Here is a 19941-nt window from a genome sequence, read left to right as displayed (position 1 = left end):
CAGCCAGGGCAATGCTGAGGTCACCACAGAACACCCAGGGCAGTGCGGAGGCCACCACAAGACACACAGAGCAGTGCTGAGGCAACCACAGGACACCCAGGGCAGTGCTGAGGCAACCACAGGACACACAGGGCAGTGCTGAGGCAACCACAGGACAGTCAGGGCAGTGCTGAGGCAACCACAGGACAGCCAGGGCAGTGCTGAGGCAACCACAGGACAGCCAGGGCAGTGCTGAGGCAACCACAGGACAGCCAGGGCAGTGCTGAGGCAACCACAGGACACCCAGGGCAGTGCTGAGGCCACCATAGGACACCCAGGGCAGTGCTGAGGCAACCACAGTAAACCCAGGACAGTGCTCAGGCCACAGCAGGACAGCCAGGGCAATGCTGAGGTCACCACAGGACACCCAAGGCAGTGATGAGGCAACCACAGGACAGCCAGGGCAGTGCTGAGGCAACCACAGGACAACCAGGGCAGTGCTGAGGCAACCACAGGACACCCAGGGCAGTGCTGAGGCAACCACAGGACAACCAGGGCAGTGCTGAGGCCACCACAGGACAGCCTTGGCAGCGCTGAGGCCACCACAGGACACCCAGGGCAGTGCTGAGGCCACCACAGGACACCCAGGGCAGTGTTGAGGCCACCACAGGACACACAGGGCAGTGCTGAGGCCACCACAGGACAGCCAGGGCAGTGCTGAGGCAACCACAGGACAGCCAGGGCAGTGCTGAGGCAACCACAGGACACCCAGGGCAGTGCTGAGGCAACCACAGGACACCCAGGGCAGTGCTGAGGCCACCATAGGACACCCAGGGCAGTGCTGAGGCAACCACAGTAAACCCAGGACAGTGCTCAGGCCACAACAGGACAGCCAGGGCAATGCTGAGGTCACCACAGGACACCCAAGGCAGTGATGAGGCAACCACAGGACAGCCAGGGCAGTGCTGAGGCAACCACAGGACAACCAGGGCAGTGCTGAGGCAACCACAGGACACCCAGGGCAGTGCTGAGGCAACCACAGGACACCTAGGACAGTGCCCAGGCCACCACAGGACAGCCTTGGCAGCGCTGAGGCCACCACAGGACACCCAGGGCAGTGCTGAGGCCACCACAGGACACCCAGGGCAGTGCTGAGGCCACCACAGGACACACAGGGCAGTGCTGAGGCCACCACAGGACACCCAGGGCAGTGCTGAGGCCACCACAGGACACCCAGGGCAGTGTTGAGGCCACCACAGTACACACAGGGCAGTGTTGAGGCCACCACAGGACACACAGGGCAGTGCTGAGGCCACCACAGGACAGCCAGGGCAGTGCTGAGGCAACCACAGGACACCCAGGGCAGTGCTGAGGCAACCACAGGACACCCAGGGCAGTGCCGAGGCCACCATAGGACACCCAGGGCAGTGCTGAGGCAACCACAGTAAACCCAGGACAGTGCTCAGGCCACAACAGGACAGCCAGGGCAATGCTGAGGTCACCACAGGACACCCAAGGCAGTGATGAGGCAACCACAGGACAGCCAGGGCAGTGCTGAGGCAACCACAGGACAACCAGGGCAGTGCTGAGGCAACCACAGGACACCCAGGGCAGTGCTGAGGCAACCACAGGACACCTAGGACAGTGCCCAGGCCACCACAGGACAGCCTTGGCAGCGCTGAGGCCACCACAGGACACCCAGGGCAGTGCTGAGGCCACCACAGGACACCCAGGGCAGTGCTGAGGCCACCACAGGACACACAGGGCAGTGCTGAGGCCACCACAGGACACCCAGGGCAGTGCTGAGGCCACCACAGGACACACAGGGCAGTGCTGAGGCAACCACAGGACAGCCAGGGCAGTGCGGAGGCCACCACAGGACACCCAGGGCAGTGCTGAGGCCACCACAGGACACACAGGGCAGTGCTGAGGCCACCACAGGACACCCAGGGCAGTGCTGGGGCCACCACAGGACACACAGGGCAGTGCGGAGGCCACCACAAGACACACAGAGCAGTGCTGAGGCCACCATAGGACACCCAGGGCAGTGCGGAGGCCACCACAAGACACACAGAGCAGTGCTGAGGCCACCACAGGACACACAGGGCAGTGCGGAGGTCACCACAGGACAGCCAGGGCAATGCTGAGGCCACCACAGGACAGCCAGAGCAATGCTGAGGCCACCACAGGACACCCAGGGCAGTGCAGAGGCCACCACAGGACAGCCAGGGCAGCGCTGAGGCCACATAGGACAACCAGGGCAGTGTTGAGGCCACAACAGGACAACCAGGACATTGCCGACGCCACATAGGACAGGCCAGGGTAGCCGCAGGGGCTCCCTTCATTGATGTCCACGGGGGTAGGTTGATAGGAAGGATGGATGAGTGGTTAAGTGAACAAATGTGAACCTTGTACAACCGATGTCATGCAGCGCTTGGGCCGCGGGAAACTGGGCTGAGAGAGGCCGAGCCTTGGCCACCTCGTTAGATATAGGGGTTCGCCCCTCCCACATGTAGGCCCTCCCCTGGCCTGTGATTGGTAGGCGCGGGGCGGGGCGCCCCACCGGTGTCGGCTGGCGTTTTTGCCGGGTGGGACTAAAGCGCTGCCCCGCCCATGTTCCCCTGCGGGGCACGCGGTCAGCGGCAATCTCCAGACTACTTCTGCGACAGCCATTTAGCTCTTCGCAGTGCCGCAGGATGGATGGCCGAGCAACCCCTGCCAACAAAGGTCTTTCTTTGCAAAAAAAGTCCTAAAATCCAGAAAAGAGGAAACAAATGTTCCGAGGCAAGGCCCAACAGAGATGTCAATCCACTGAAATTCGGGGGAAGTGACATCACACCGCCTGTGACGCACATCGACGCGACTGGTTGCCACCTTGAATGACCCTCCACAGACTCCTCTTTGCTACCGAGGAGTAAGGGCAGGGGGTGGAGCCTACAGGAAGTAAACATGCCCTCAAGAGTCCTATCCACTTTCAATTCCTGCCTTTATCTTCATGAGTCCTCGGACTGGGACAGCCAGGGCAGCGCTGAGGCCACCACGGGACAGCCAGGGCAGCGCTGAGGCCACCACAGGACTCCCAGGGCAGTGCTGAGGCCACCACAGGACACACAGGGCAGTGCGGAGGCCACCACAAGACACACAGAGCAGTGCTGAGGCCACCACAGGACACACAGGGCAGTGCTGAGGCCACCACAGGACACACAGGGCAGTGCGGAGGCCACCACAGGACACACATGGCAGTGCTGAGGCCCCCACAGGACACCCAGGGCAATGCTGAGGTCACCACAGAACACCCAGGGCAGTGCTGAGGCAACCACAGGACAGTCAGGGCAGTGCTGAGGCAACCACAGGACAGCCAGGGCAGTGCTGAGGCAACCACAGGACAGCCAGGGCAGTGCTGAGGCAACCACAGGACACCCAGGGCAGTGCTGAGGCAACCACAGGAAACCCAGGACAGTGCTCAGGCCACAACAGGACAGCCAGGGCAATGCTGAGGTCACCACAGGACACCCAGGGCAGTGATGAGGCAACCACAGGACAGCCAGGGCAGTGCTGAGGCAACCACAGGACAGCCAGGGCAGTGCTGAGGCAACCACAGGACAGCCAGGGCAGTGCTGAGGCAACCACAGGACACCTAGGACAGTGCTCAGGCCACCACAGGACAGCCAGGGAAGTGATGAGGCCACCACAGGACAGCCAGGGCACTGCTGAGGCCACCACAGGACACCCAGGGCAGTGCTGAGGTCACCACAGGACACCCAGGGCAGTGCTGAGGCAACCACAGGACAGCCAGGGCAGTGCTGAGGCAACCACAGGACAGCCAGGGCAGTGCGGAGGCAACCACAGGACACCCAGGGCAGTGCTGAGGCAACCACAGGACACCCAGGACAGTGCTCAGGCCACCACAGGACAGCCTTGGCAGCGCTGAGGCCACCACAGGACAGCCAGGGCAGCGCTGAGGCCACCAAAGGACAGCCAGGGCAGTGCTGAGGCCACCACAGGACAGCCAGAGTAGTGCTGAGGCCACCACAGGATACCCAGGGCAATGTTGAGGCCACCACAGGACAGCCGGAGCAATGCTGAGGCCACCACAGGACAGCCAGGGCAATGCTGAGGCCACCACAGGACACCCAGGGCAGTGCAGAGGCCACCACAGGACACCCAGGGCAGTGCAGAGGCCACCACAGGACAGCCAGGGCAGCGCTGAGGCCACATAGGACAGCCAGGGCAGTGTTGAGGCCACAACAGGACAACCAGGACATTGCCGACGCCACATAGGACAGGCCAGGGTAGCCGCAGGGGCTCCCTTCATTGATGTCCACGGGGGTAGGTTGATAGGAAGGATGGATGAGTGGTTAAGTGAACAAATGTGAACCTTGTACAACCGATGTCATGGTTATTGTATAACATCTTCCAAAGCACATATAAGCATTAGAATGGCATGGATGAGTGCATTGGGACATGTATGTATGTATGAATGGGTGTGCATCCTAAATATCGACCCCCGAATATCGAAGAGACACAGTATCGGGCACAAAATATTGAAAATACAATATCAACAGGTAAGTAAGTCTAGTTTTTCTAGACCTAACTACACATATATGTACCTTGGTGATATATATCTCTTAAAAGTATATAGATGTGGAGTTAAGAACAGTAAATCTATACTTCCCTTTAGGCATTTACCTTTCAATACTTTGTTCCTCTTTATTCTGTCCTCAATATTCGTGCACCACAATATTCTGGGGGCCGACGTTCAGTCGTATGACCTACGGACATGCTATTTGTACAGCACAAACCTAGTTGAAATGGTAGAGCAGCGCTCTACAGGGCCAAAGGCAAGGATACAGTTAACGAGTGATAGATGAGGAACCATAAACAGAGATATCGTCCATTTATGGTTAATCCACTGTGATGTAGTGATCTTTAAAGAGGAAAGCCTTCAACTCTTTCTTACATTGGAGCAGCACTGGGGCCAGCCTGATGTATACCGCACAGCGCTCCGCTGCCTTTTTGCAAGATTTGCACTATAGACATACCATATACGTATATACCTACACCATACACAATGGGATACTGTTCCAGATCCTGGGTGCATTGATGGAAAAGGCCAGTTACCTTGGTTTTTCGTTGTTACGCTTCCTAGTCTGCAGTCTGGTGATGTCCTGGGTGTGCCGAGGACGCTAAAGATGGGGAGCTCGGCTGCCACATTAGCAGGGGTACTGCTCATGACAGCTTTATGAATGAAACTGCCAGTTTTGAGGGTGGTGAAGTATAGCAAGGGGAGCAAATGGTTTTCAGGATGGGGGTGATGTGATCATATTTCTTCTGACCCTGGAAGAGATGTGTTGGGGCATATAGGGTGCCCTTAATGCGTGCTAGTGTGGATTCTGGGAGGCCATGGAGCAAGCCGTTACCACCATCCAGATGTGAGAGTATGAGGCGAGGGTGTGGATGTTAGGATTAGAGGTGCTTCCTGGAAGAACTTCTTAGCCCACGATGCCTTGAGAAGTAAAAGAACACATTTACAATCTTGGGAGATTGTACATTTATGCAAACTCTCTTCAGGTTAATTCCCAGCCTGGCTATGTTTTTGCGAATTTACGACTATCATGAGCAGTGGTAAATCCATATGCAGGATGAGAAGAGGCAGGAACGCCCCAAAAATGAGTGGGGCGCATGGAAAGAAAAGAGTTGAAAGCACAAATTTACTTTTTTTGACTGTTGCATCAAGCTTAAGAATATGGGAATAAATGTAAAAAATTAAAATGAGAATAGGGCTCGAAGTAGATTTTGGATCGGAGCATTGAGGGATGAAAAACCCACATCACCTATTATTTTACTTTTACAACATAATCAGTAAGTGCATTTTTCCAAATAAGGGGTAAGATAGACAAGTAAAGAAAGAGAAGAGAGCTGGGAAAAGAGAAGTTTAGCAAAATGAAGAAGTCTGCAAGAGAAAAATGTTCGAGAGTGGTGCCCATGCAGTGCGACTATATAGACTGACAGTGATTGAGAGGAGAGGGGTGGAGAGACTGCAAGAAAGAGGCGATTGTGGAAGGGGAGATGGAATTCAAAGGTGAGGTATGCAAAGCAGGTAAAAGGCTGGCGATCACCTGCCTCAATAGCGAAAAAAATGAGTCGTCAAAAACCGGGAGCAAAAGGTATTGGCAAGAAGCCCGCGGGTTAAGGGGGGACGACATTTTGGTAGGAAACTGAAGAAGCAAAGTCTGCCTGTGACACCAAGAGGGTCATTTAGAACTTGGCAGAGGTACTGCCTGCCCTACTTAGAATATATACCCGTGTGTATCCACGGATGCCCCTTAAATAGGGCTGATGGGATATCTGCCAGTTTTTGGGGTTCATATGCATTCACTGAACTCTAAGTGGCTAATTATTTTTTATTTGGCATTTATTTTCATGCAATTTTAATGTATTTTTTGTGAAATGCAGAACAACCCAATTCAGGTGTCTAAGGACAACTCTGAAACGACAAAGAGATGGATACTGTTGTGGCAATAACAGCTAGAATTCTTGGGGAGCATCCTTTGCCTAGCCCAAGTTAATGCTAGCTGGCATCTACATGTTTTCCCAACAGCTCTTAGTGGATCCTGCTTTTTGTGCACCTCAGTGGTCTCGCAAGCGGACTCTATGGCGACGGTGCAGCTCACAAGCCCTGCTTCCCACTCACAGCTTGAGGGTCGCTTTCTACTCTCCGTCATAATCAGGCTCTTTCTCTTCCTCTTGGACAGCAGAACTTAATTTGTGCCAGTGATTGCAGGCAGTTGGAACCAGAATTTATTTTTGGGATTAGAGGGAAAGTTTAAAGGTTATGGGCATATATAAATTAAATTAAAAAGCAGTAACTGATGTGGAAGTATTCACCAGCTACCAGCCACTCTGTCTCTTGTCATACAACAGCAGCATTACGGAAAGCGGGGTAGCCTGCGGGGTTCAAAAGAACTTCTAATTAAGTCTCATCCTTTTTAACTACCAATCATGGTCCGGGCTAAAAAGGGATGGGGAAACTATGCTGGCTAATGTCAGAGAAAAGGTGAAGTCGACCATTGTGTAAAAAAACAACACAGCCCTCACATGCCTCAAACTCTCAGCAGTTTACCACATCACGCCCCGTGGCATACTGCTGGGCAGCCTCAAAGAATAACTTGTACTGCCTCAGAAAGGATTTGGGCCTTCATCTCTATCTGCAATTAGCAAACCTGATTTGGACCAATGAAGCTGTCACACCGGAAGGTGTCATGTTGAGTACCCTAGGGTTCATCCCTTTCATGTCTGCTCCTAATGTAGTACCAGGCAAACCCCCAAATAAATGATGATGACATTCAAATCAACGTTCAGCTAAAAAAAACAGGCAGGCGAACCAGACAAACATCTCCACCTGTCGGGACAATGTACTTTTTGGATGAAAGAGTTTCCTTTTGCCTGAATCAAGACAAAGGCATTGATTATGGTAGGAAAGGAATACAGCTAGCTTCTGATGAATGTATTGCTAACCTTCCAAGCACAGGGAGAGCTAGGAATTTCATAGTCACATTCCACTTTGAACTTTGCAAAGTTCCTCAATTCATTGTGGAGGTAGTGGTGAAAAGCATCAATCTGTAGCTGCATTTCACAGGAGAATCCTTCTACTCCTCCCATTAACCACCAGGTGGAGCTGACAAGGGCCTTTGTTTTGGCCCTAAGAAACTCGACAAATGCTTCAGACACTCCAGAACCAATTGGCCAGAATTGGCCTGGCTGTGCTGCAGTGTGACCACATAAAGTTATGCTTTAAAGTGTCACATTCCTAGTAGGTGCAAGAATAAAGAAGCAAGTCCTGTGTATCAGTAAAGGGCCTACTGATGCAAAGGCTAATGTACTTCCATGAAGACTGGATCCATGTTTGATTTTCAGGAAATGCATGTATGATACATCTACATGCAATGAGCCTAAAGGGAAATCATTGATATTGTCAATAGTTCTTCTGGAAATATGCCTTGGTTTAAGTCCTTATGGAACTATATTAGACATCCCTGGTAATGGCAATATCCCAGCACTTTCCTATTCATGTGTGGAGTGTGTGATTGGAAGTCCAAATACAGAAAAACACTGGCACTTATGCTGCTTCCATAGTCTGAATCTTGTTTATAATAAATCTCCACCTCATTGATTTTCCTGTGACTCTCATACTGTTTGTCCTCATCTTGGCATTTAATGCATGCTTTTAAGACATTAGGCTCTAATTAGTGTTTCAACGTTGCCGCTAATCAAAATGAATTTGTAATTGAGATCCAAAGGAGGGGTTATTAGTTGGGTGCTTCTCCCGACCACAAGTATTCTTGGCCCACACAGCAAACACAGTGATGCTAAACCGGACTAACTGCATTTGTGGGGCGAATCTACCCAAAACATAAGAACATTGTACATCACCCCCTATACATATTGCGTTGGGCCTGTCAGAGATAGCACTGTACAACTAGCATACAACATTATTTTTTGCTGCATGAGAAGGCTAAAATAAACTCTTTTCTAATCAATGCAATCCTCAATTTTGGGTGCTTGAAACCTCACGGCCACCCCCACTCACATGATTTGGAATCAGCTCACTTGTAGGCCTTATTCCCACTTCTGCCCCTGCGTGGCAATCTTGTGAGCATCCAATGAAGTTGATGAAATAATAAAGTGTTATTGCCCTCTCCTAAGGTTGTTAACTCTTCTAAGTTGCCATATTCACCCTTCTTAGTCATCCAATTTGAAGGTAAATAAAGGTACTTACTGAGGGAAAAGGCAATTATCAACCCGTAACAACTGACAGCAAAGGGCAATAAGGCACCTCCCACAGTTACCCACAATTCACTGAAAACAGGGAGGCATGCACTCTCACTGTCCCCGTCTGATTCACTTGTGGATGTAGAAAAGGCAGATAGTGGGTAAAGGTGAAAGGGTACAATTATCATTTTTTTAACCGGGCATAAATTAAATAACACTTTAAAGAAATCAGAAAGTATGCATAAATCAGATATGCAAGAGTTACTAATTCAAATGTCTCAAAGAAATCCATGCACAGGTATATGAAATGTGCATAAGCATGCGTGTGCAGACTTATACTATACATAAGTAAGACATGCAGTGGTAGAATGCGAGTAAGCATAATGTGGTGAGCATCTCCAGGGGTATAACTTCGAAAAAAAAGTTGTGTTCGCTGTTTTCACTACCTATGACCAGAACCTGTAACCCAAATTCAATCACTGACCAAAAGATTTAGTCTACCCTGTCCTAATATGAACCTTAAACCTTACCCTAGCCCTATTTGGGACATTAAACATTAACCTTAGTTGAGCCTTAATCCTAGCCTCGTTCCATCTATTACTCCAGTTGTAACTCCTCTCCCTTGTACCTTACTCTACGTAGAGATATTGTCAGTGGCGATAAGCAGTGATGTGGTGGTACATTTATGTAGAGAGTTTAATGCAGTGGAAGGAGAGGGGGTTCAGTATATCATGTTGTGCGACCAAGAGCATGACATGCAAATTAGGGTAACAACCACAAAATCAGATTTTTTTAGGAGATTCACACTTGCTTATCTTCCAACTAGCACCAGATTGGACCCACTAAAAGTGCTGTCAAAATAGTGCTGAAGGATAGCAATTAATTGAATACTTACAGAAGGTGAGGCAGTCAGGGAAAAAGGAGTTCAGTGTGAAAATCACTGAACTATAAAAAGAATTCTGAAGTGGGTGATGATCCCTTCCCTAAAGCGTGCTATGTATTTTGTAGACATTTTGCAGGCGTCGGGTTTGGTTAATGTAAGTTAGCATTCTGCCGAATGCCATACATTTATGGGTGCATATTATATAATGCTTAAATTAATCCAGCTAATCACATACATTTGCTCGAATCACCAAAACACAGTAATTTCCCCATATAGTCAGGTGTTACAGATTCACTCAATAAATTACTATGTTTTCTTGCTGTCCTTTTAGAATTATCATGTTGATGGCTTCCTATTTGTAGAAGCACCCACCCTGGTGTGTTAGTTGGCCAAACTATGATCCTCACAAAACTTCTACTTTTCATAGATCGGTTAAGAGGAAATTAACTTTTTGTTCCATGTGCACTTTGAGGTCAAAACATCACTGCGAGGTTCAAAACTTTCCAAAACTATTCCTGGGAGATCACCAAGAGTCTAGATGGAGAGAAAGATACTTATGTGACTTACTGTTGTGCAGGGGCGTAGTGTGGTCAGTAAAAAATGTGTGTGTGGCGGGGTGAGTTTCAGATTTTCCAACAGTCTGGCTGGCATATAATGCTTCAATACATTATACCAGAGAGGGGCCTCAGAGGCTATGGAAAGGTAGAGGAATGCAGATTGGTAGGAGTACTAAGAGAGAAAACACAATATTGTTTAAAATAGCCAATATTTTGAGGACTTCCAAAACAGAGAGGGAGAGAGTGTGTGTGCTTCTTAGGTCTCGCTGGCGTTGCAGCGCGAAGCGCTGCCACCAACGAGACTTATTGTCACCGTGTTTGCCTCCAAGGGAGACAAACCTGGACACAGCCCTGTGCACGAGCCGATTCAGGTCTGTGCACGAGCCGATTCAGATCTGTGAACGCGCTTCACAGTGAACAGCTTGTGCGCGTTAATTAGGTCTTGCTAGAGACCGTGGACGCGCACCTACAGGCACACAGGCACCCCCCCTCCACACACACACACACACACACACACACCCTCCCTCTCACCCCCCCCCCACACTCACTGGGCTCTTTGCGTGTTCTCGCAGCAGGCAGACTCGGAGGTCGGCGTGTCTTCTCCGGCAATCTTCAGCGTGCGCCGATGTGCACGCTCACGGTACTGCGTCTCGTGCACTCTCACCGCGTTCTGCGCCCGGCGTTCCTCACTCAGCTTGTTTATTACGTTCTTGACATTGCCCTTGCGCAGATCGGCAGAGCTGAGCCATGCGCGGTGGCAGCTCCCCCTGCTGCAGCTGGTTTTGAGTGATGTGAGCCCCGCAGTATGGCCGTCAGTGGATACACGGACCTATGGGAGAAGTTGCCGTCCATAATGCCTTCCCATTAAGGCCCGGAGACGGGTTCCAAGAGGAAGCTGTCAGATGGCGAGTACAGCGACCATGAGGAGCCGCCACTGCCCCCTCAGCTGCCTCTCCACTACCGGGACGAGGAGGCACGTCGGGTAAAGCATGGGATCCGGCAGATGCTTCTCTTCAGCCGGGAAGAGTGCCCCCGCATCAAGAGCCACATCGAGGTGGTGCGCGCTGCCGAGAAGGGGCTGTACAAGGAGCACACAGTGGACCGTGCTCCATTGCACAACAACTATTTTTTCAGAGAGTGCTACACTTTTGTGGCGCAGTTGTAGAAGCCCGGGCCTGGCCAGGAGCGGCTATACCCTAAGGGTGACATTGATGAGATCCCCGCCTGTGTACACCAGCTGGTCATCCGCCAACTGGAGCAGCACCGGGTCACCCCAGAGGGCTTCGTTAAAAGCGCCATCATCAAGGATTACCAGCCCGGAGGCTGCATCATCTCTCACGTGGATACCCATCCACATTTTCGAACAGTCTATCGTTTCCATGTTCTTCTTCAGCAATTCGGCACTGTGCTTCGGCTGTAATTTCCAGTTGAAGCCGATCCGGAAGTCCGAGCCAGTGTTTTGTTTGCCTGTGCGGATGGGTTTCGTCACCATCCTCGGGTAAGAGAAGATGGGGTTACTGTCATGCTGTGGGTGTGAAGATGCCTCCTCCGTGTATGGTGAAAGTGATGGGTAATGTAATTTTAAGTGCCAAAAGCCTAAAACATTTGTGATCATCACTATACAGCAATGCATGTCATAATGTAGTCTTTCGTTAATATCGAGCCCCCTTAAACGAGGTGCGGGGGGGGCAAACTCCAGGGGGCCCCCTCGGCACTGCAGTCAGGCCAGAGAGCTTCCGATTGAGCCCGGAGGGGGCCCCTCCATGTACCTTGCAGGGAGGCCCCCTCAATTTTCGTTACGCCAGTGTCGGGACCTGTAACACTTCTTAAGCAAAGCTCAAAATGGAATTATCAGTCTTCTTGGCTGATGGATAGATAGAAGGATTACAGTCTTTGAGGTAAGGTGGTATAAAAGCCCACTGACCTGTGGTAAAGAAATATATGCTCACTATCCACATGGGTGGATAGCCTAACCAAACAAGCATTTGCAATGCAATAGGTCTCACACTTTTGAAACGTTAACCTATTGGTATTTTAAATGGCATTTACTTTTATTTATGTGCCCTTTGTACTCCTAGTCGTTGCTTGAAGGTTTTCAAAACACATAAATAAAAGGCATTGTCGTTTACAATGCCAATAGCTCAAAAGTTTGCAAATGCGAGACCTATTGCATTGCAAATGCTTGTTTTGCCTGTGTCTATGTAAACATCCATGATGAAATTCTACTGACATCTCACAATACCTGACTAAAAGCACTTGCACCCAACCGTTTATCAGAAAATACATTTATTGGGGGGGGGGGGGGGTGTAATACCCCAAACATCCCCCCTTGAAACTATGCCCCTGCTTATGTGGCATGTTGAATATGGAGACTCGGTTCCTGATTCATACATTTATGCATCATTAATGACTCTCTTAAGTTACACCCATGACATTTCTTACATTTCATCTCTTGGGGTACTCGCTAACCATTTCTTCCCAAATAGATGTAAGTTATGACTGTCTTAAGAAATATTGTTTGAAATTCACTAAAAAAAGACACCTACAAGCGTTTTCATAGCATATTTCAGGAATATGCATATAATATGCCAGTTTAGAATTAGGAAATTACCACATTTCAAAATTATCTCTAAAATTCCTTTTTTCTCTAACTTACAAAACAATTTCTAGCCTGTCTTTTCTTCTTTCACCCCTCTTAAAATTGAGGTGAATAATGCTCTTTCTCTCACTTTCTGCAGCATTTATGTCTGGACCTTCCAGTTAGAACTTAAGTGTACAGACAGGTATCTGAAAAGCACAAAGATGTTTATGAAAATGAAAAACCTTTCATTTGAGTACCACATTTGTATGGGAGTTCCCTTACCATTACGCTGGCGCTCTCCCAAAGACGTCCAGAAGTATAACCCAATAGGAAACGTAAGAGTGCGTAAAGGACTAAAACACACATACTCTCTCTCTCTCTCTCTCTCTCGCTTTCTGTACTTCATTCATTCTCTCTCTGTCTGTCTTTTGCATACTTAAGTAAGTCACTGTTAATTCACTGACATCGGTGTTTGAAAATATGATTTAACCAACCAAAATGTAAGTTATTCTTATTTACAGGTGTGAGTTCGTCCGTCCTAAGTTGGAACGTTTTCTTTGTAAATAAAGGTGTAGGTTTTGTGATAGAGGAGCAGCCAAAAGACGTTGGTTTTCAGGAACACTGGCGCTTCAAAGCATGAAACTGGAACAAGCTGACGCTTGTGACGAGCAAAAGGACATTTTAAACCCAGGAATCTGAAATATTCTGAAGGCCAATGTATAACTTTTACATCAAAATCACATCTGACGGTATCTGACATTTGATACCTGATCCCAATAGAAATTTAGTGCTGAATGTCAGAGCCCCATCTTAAGTTGACGCCTAACATTCATTCTGCTCCACTCTTTCACACTCACTATAGTAAGTGCTTTAAACCCCTCATCTCCTTAGCAATTTTCCCCACTAAAGTAAAATTAAATAAGTGAGATACCTGGGTTTCCAATAAGACCATAATCTAAACCTCAACTTGAATGCTACTAGTATTTCCTGAGAAGCAGTATACCAGTTTGGCTAACTCAGACACATGACATTTTAAGTCCTGAGTCTGTTTTTAAGTCAGAGGCCCATGGTTTGAAACTGGGAAGATAAGACTAGAGGCCCTTGCTAATCTCTGTGATCCTGAACCCTAGGTTAGCACTTTTGAAAGGGTGTGTCATTGCTGCCGCCAGGCTGGTCACGGATACCTGCCGTTAGGATACATCACACGGTTCTTATTCTCACTAAATGGGAATCCGATTTAGAATATTGGCATAAGGAAAGCTCCGTCGAAGATAACGGAGTGGCTCAGGACCAATAATGACTGGTATAAACCTTCTGCCCCAACGTTCCACTGTTTATCTTTCACTTTCACCCTTTTAATTTAGAACATTCTATACTCAGTGGGTGTAATGTTCTAAGCAATTCTGCCTTGGGCTATAAAGGTCCTCTCCTCTGCCCTTGGGTGTGGTTTGGCCTATAGCTCAGCTTCAGGATCTTTAATAACTGTTATTATCTTCGACAGCAAGCTATAATTTTATATTAAGAATAATTATTTTTCTTCAAAGCCGTCCATTTCAACACACTCACATATCTGGCCAGCAAGCTAATCATTTGTAGTGAAAATGTATCATTATGTGGCTAAGATGTGCTGTGCCAATGCCCTACGCCTTCAAGAAGAAAGGATTCCTATGCCAGGGACCGGCCCACCATTCCAACTCAAAAATCTGTCGCAAATGGAATCTGCTGTACTAGGGGAGCCTTCGACACCCAATTTATAAGTACGTTTGACAACATTCAACCACGACCTGGGGGAAGGAGGTGAAGGATTCAGCCAGTTTTTGTTACAAATCTCCCTTTCTGGCAGGAAACAACAGGTTGAATAACAAGCATCACTGAGCACAATTAAGGAGAGTGAATGATGGGGTATCCACACCAAATAAGACGAGGATATGGGTTACTTAAATTATAACCAAGAGTATTTGACAAAGGATTTTATTCACATTCTCCCAGAAGCCATAGCGATATGTACAGGGTATGAACGTATGCTCATCGTTAGCATCCAGACTTCCACCTCTTCTCAGCCCAGGACCTGATTGTTTGCCAACCTCACGACCCTCTGAGTGGTCCAGTAAATCCTATTGGGGAGAGGATGTGGCATAAGGACCAGAGCTGCCGACTTTGGCGCTGGGGAAGCATGTTTGAGTCTTGGCGTTAGCTCAACATCCTGTGATTCTAGGCAAATCACTCAATCTCTCCGCGCCTACCAAAAATTAATGTGTCCTTGTGCAATTTAACAGGTTCTCATGTAAAGTGCTCTTTGAACTGTCAATAGTGTGAAGTTAGCTTACAATGTTAATGCCATCATGCCTCTCCTAGGGCCACCGACAGGGCCTTGCCCCAGTCTATACTGTACAATGCAAAACTATTTTTTTATCTATGTAGTTTGATTAGAGTCTCTGGAAACTGTTTCCTCTATGTAAAACACCAGCACTATATTTTCTTCTGCTACTGCTCTTTGTGCAGTGCATTACAGTATTTCTGCCTGGTTTGCACAACAGAAAACATACAAGCATTGGTAATGCCAATAGGTCTGACTTTACAAGAATGCTGTATAGTAATGTGAAGCATTACAAGTAAATTGCACGGGAATGAATATGCATTTGTGTGGAAGCAAATACCTTTAGAATAATATTGATGTAGGTCAAAAGGTCAGGTGACAGTTGCACTTTCAATTCAGACCTAAAAATCCATGTAGGTTAGTGACTGCCCTCCTCCCATCTGTGCTGTTGCCAGAGAAAAACAACATAAATTATCTAGTTATCGAAGACACTTCATTTGCTTTATAATGACATGTATGTGCCCCTAAAATTTCAAGATTGGACAGCTGGATAAATAAACAAAATGTTCACAGAGGGCAAGCACTTTTTTTTTGTGGAAGCACACAACTGCCCAATCAAAACATGTACTCCTTGCTCTCAACATATGGGCGGAGCCAAATACCCGCTCAAGTAATGCTGACATAAATGTGTAGCAACATAAGCGCAGTCAAACCAAACCATAATAAATAAAGAAATAGTATATTGGATCAATGTGGCATGAGGGGCATGGATTTTTTAACAATGTTTTCATCGGCATCAACGGCAGTCATGGGCTCTTACCTAGAACCGCTGCCTAGGGGAGGCATTGAGCATGGAATTATGAAATGTTTTTTAGTTTAAGAAACAATAGGCCAGATGTACAAAAGGTTTTTGCATTCGCAAATTGTCAGAAATGCTATTAAAAACTCCTTTCAGTATGTACGAAAGACAATTTGGGTGGTCGAAATTGCCATTCCTCCCTTTTGGAAGCCGTTATGCGAAATGTCCATATATCTGGCACATTATCACTTAAAATGTAGCACAATCTAATTTAATACATAATGCAACACATCAGAGAAAAAAACATAAGGCAATAACACCATAACGAATAAGAAATATTAAACCAGAGCATAACAAATATAATTACTACACAACATAGGATAACATGTTCAAGTTCAAGTTCAGAGATATGTATAGCGCACTACTCACCCAGAGGGTCTCAAGGCGCTTGAGGGAGGGTGCGTGCTTTATTTATCGAATATCCAAGTTTTGAGTTGCTTTCTGAAGGAGAGGTGGTTCTGTGTAAGGCGGAGGTGGGTGGGGAGAGAATTCCAGGTCTTGGCCGCTAAGTAGGAGAAGGATCTTCCCCCCATGGTGGATCTATGGATGCGCGGAATAGCGGCGAGGGCTTGATTGGATGATCGTAGTTGGCGGGTGGGGGTGTAGAAGGACAGTCGCGTGTTGAGGCATTCGGGTCCTAGGTCGTAGAGGGCCTTGTGTGCGTGGGTGAGGAGACGGAACGTTATCCTCTTGTTGACAGGGAGCCAGTGGAGGTCTCTCAGGTGACCGGAAATGTGAGCTTGACGGGGGATGTCCAGTATGAGTCTGGCTGAGGCGTTTTGGATGCGTTGGAGTTTTTTCTGGAGTTTGGCTGTGGTTCCGGCATAGAGGGTGTTTCCATAGTCCAGTCGGCTTGTGACCAGTGCGTGGGTGACCGTTTTTCTTGTTTCGGTGGGGATCCAACTGAAGATTTTTTTGAGCATACGTAGGATGTTGAAGCATGATGATGAGACGGCGTTTACTTGTCTGGTCATCGAGAGGGAGGAGTCCAGGATGAAGCCCAGGTTACGTGCGTGATCCGTAGGTGTGGGTGCGTTTCCCAAGGCCGGTGGCCACCATGAGTCATCCCAGGTGGAAGGGGATGAACCTAAGATGAGGACTTCCGTTTTGTCCGAGTTCAGTTTTAAGCGGCTGTTCTTCATCCACTCGGCTACATCTTTCATTCCTTCGTGTAAGTTGGTTTTGGCGGTGTTTGGGTCTTTGGTGAGGGAGAGGATTAGCTGAGTGTCGTCTGCGTAGGAGATGATGTTGAGGTTGTGTTGGCGTGCAATAGATGCGAGGGGGCTCATGTAAACGTTGAAGAGGGTGGGACTGAGTAATGATCCTTGAGGTACGCCACAGATGACTTTGGTGGCCTCTGATTTGAATGGGGGAGGCGAACTTTCTGCGTTCTACCGGCGAGGAACGAGATGATCCAGTCCAATGCTTTTCCCTGTATTCCGACGTTGCTGAGGCGTTGTATAAGGGTGTTATGGCAGACTGTGTCAAAGGTGGCGGAGAGGTCAAGTAGTATGAGGGCAGCTGTTTCTCCGTTGTCCAGCAGAGTTCGGATGTCGTCTGTTGCTGTGATGAGGGCGGGCTCGGTGCTGTGTTTGGCTCGGAAGCCAGACTGTGAGGGGTCGAGGGATTTGTTGGATTCGAGAAAGGCGGCAAGCTGATTGTTGATGGCTTTCTCAATGACTTTGGCAGGGAATGGGAGGAGCGAGATGGGGCGGTAGTTCTTAAGTTCGGTGGGGTCTGCTGTGGGTTTATTCAGAAGGGCGCTGAGTTCGGCATGTTTCCAGCTTTCCGGGAAGGTGGCGGAGTTGAAGGAACAGTTGATGACATCGCGGAGATGGGGTGCGATGATGACGTCTGCTTTATTGAAAATGTGGTGGGGAAATGGGTCGGTTGGTGATCCTGAGTGGATGGAGTTCATTAGGCGGATGGTGTCTTCAGTAGTGATTGGGTTCCAGGCGCAAAGGTTGTTAGAGTGCTCTTTTTGTTCGGAGATGGGTGGAGTGGACTGGTCTTCGGGCTGGTTTTCAAAGCTGTTATGTATGTCGGCGATTTTGTTGTGGAAGAATGAAGATAAAGAGTCGCAGAGGTGTTGGGAGGGAGTGATGTCGTTGGTGCCGGCGGTGGGGTTGGTAAAATCTTTTACGATGTTGAATAGTTCCTTGCTGTTTTGGGCGTTGTTGTCAAGTCGATCTTTGAGTGCTGATTTTTTGGTGGATCGGATCAGTTGGTGGTGTTTGCGGGTGGCGTTCTTGAAGGTGGTCAGGTTGTCAGTGGTTGGGTTTTTTCTCCAGGCTTTCTCGAGGGTGCGGCAGAACTTCTTGGATTTCTTCAGGTCATCGTTGAACCAGGGGCCTTTTTTGTAGCCTTGCTTGATTTGATGGTTTTTCAAGGGTGCTAGTTCGTCAGCGCTGAGGGTGATCCATTGTGTAAGGTTGGTGGCAGCTTGGTTTGGGTCCAATGATTTGGCAGGGGGGTTTTGGTGGAGCGATGTGAAGAGCTGGTCGGTGGTAATTTTGTTCCAGTTTCTTCGGGGTATACGTTGTGGGGGGTTGTGGGTCCTGGTTTTTTTGTAGTTGAAGTGTACGCAGCTGTGGTCCGTCCAGTGGAGAGCTGTGATGTGATTGAAGGAGATGTGTTTGCTGGAGGTGAAGATTGGGTCAAGCGTGTGTCTGGCGAGGTGGGTGGGGGAGTTGACAAGTTGTTTGAGTCCGAGGTTGGCCAGGTTGTCCAGAAGGGTGGTGGTGTTGTTGTCGTTATTCTTTTCCAGGTGGAAGTTGAGGTCTCCCAGTAGAATGTAGTCCTCGGAGGGGAGGGCGTGTGGGCTGATGAAGTCAGTGATGTCTTCGCTGAATTGTGTGCGGGGTCCTGGTGGCCTGTAGATGAGGGTGCCTCTGAGTGTGGTCTTGGGGTCGGTGTGGATCTGGAAGTGAAGGTGTTAGCCGACTGCGAGGGTATCGTCGGAATTGGTCGTGATGCGGATGGTGTTCTTATGGACGATGGCTATGCCTCCTCCAGTTTGGTTGATGCGGTCCTTTCGAATGATCTTGTAGCTGTCCGGGATAGCTATGGCGATGTCGGGCGCTGAGGAGGCGTTCATCCAAGTTTCTGTGAGGAAGGCGATATCCGGCGAAGTGGTGTCGAGTAGGTTCCAGAGTTCAATGGCGTGTCTGTGGACCGAGCGGGTGTTGAGCAGGATGCAATTTAGGTGGTTTTTGTCGGAGTTCTGTTTGGGGTTGCTGGATTTGGTGCGTGTCCTGATGCTGTCGAATTTGCAGGAGTGGCAGGTGAAGGGTCCATGTGTGTGTCCTGGGGTGGCTTGGAAGCAGGTAGGGGGGCGGCCGGGGTTAAGGGCTGAGAGGGTAGCGGCGTCGTATGTTAGGCGGGCGGAGTGGACTTTGCGGGGGCCAGGGTGTCTGGCGCTGGGCGCGGTCCAGGCGGGGACGGGCGTAGACGGGCTTACCTTTGGCGCGCCCGCTGCGCGTGAACGCTGCGCGCGAATGCTCCTGTCATATGCGGGTAGTGGAGGGGAGGGGCGAGGGAGGAGCACCTGGGAGGAGGGAGCGGGGTGGAGAGCCGGGCAGGGAGCCACAACAACAACAACAAAATGGCTGCAAGCCAAAAAGCGAAACAGGATTGGGGCACAATTTACAAGAAACGCGATGTGAATGGCAGTGGAACCGGCACAATCAGGCACAAAACAAAACTACAGGCAGCACAGCACAATTGAGTACAGCGTTGCAGCACACTTTGGCAGACTAGCGTTACTATACAATTCAAATTAGCAATCAGGAAATAAACAAGGCAGCGCAGCACAGCGCACTATGGCGATCTAGCGCTACGAAGGAATTCTAATCAGTAATCAGGAAAAAGAAGATGTGGGGGCAAGGCGAGCAAGCAGGCAGTAGACTGGCAGTAGGCGCTACGATACCAAATCGGCATGCAGGGCAGGGAGCAGCGTGAGGAGCGACCGCTTCTGAAGAATCAGGACGGTCA

General features: G+C 49.2%; 1 long non-coding RNA gene and 1 pseudogene across 5 annotated transcripts in view; one reads left to right on the top strand and one right to left on the bottom strand.

The window, feature by feature from the left end:
* LOC144798872 (uncharacterized) overlaps positions 1-19941 on the bottom strand; it is a 1194519-nt gene that overhangs the window by 75360 nt on the left and 1099218 nt on the right. The window lies entirely within an intron of this gene.
* LOC144799286 (RNA demethylase ALKBH5 pseudogene) lies at positions 10997-11693 on the top strand (annotated as a pseudogene).

This window comes from Lissotriton helveticus, chromosome 12, assembly GCF_964261635.1.
Source record: "Lissotriton helveticus chromosome 12, aLisHel1.1, whole genome shotgun sequence".
NCBI lineage: Eukaryota > Metazoa > Chordata > Amphibia > Caudata > Salamandridae > Lissotriton > Lissotriton helveticus.
The sequence above is the reverse complement of the archived record's forward strand: the minus strand, read 5'-3'. Positions and strand labels throughout refer to the sequence as shown.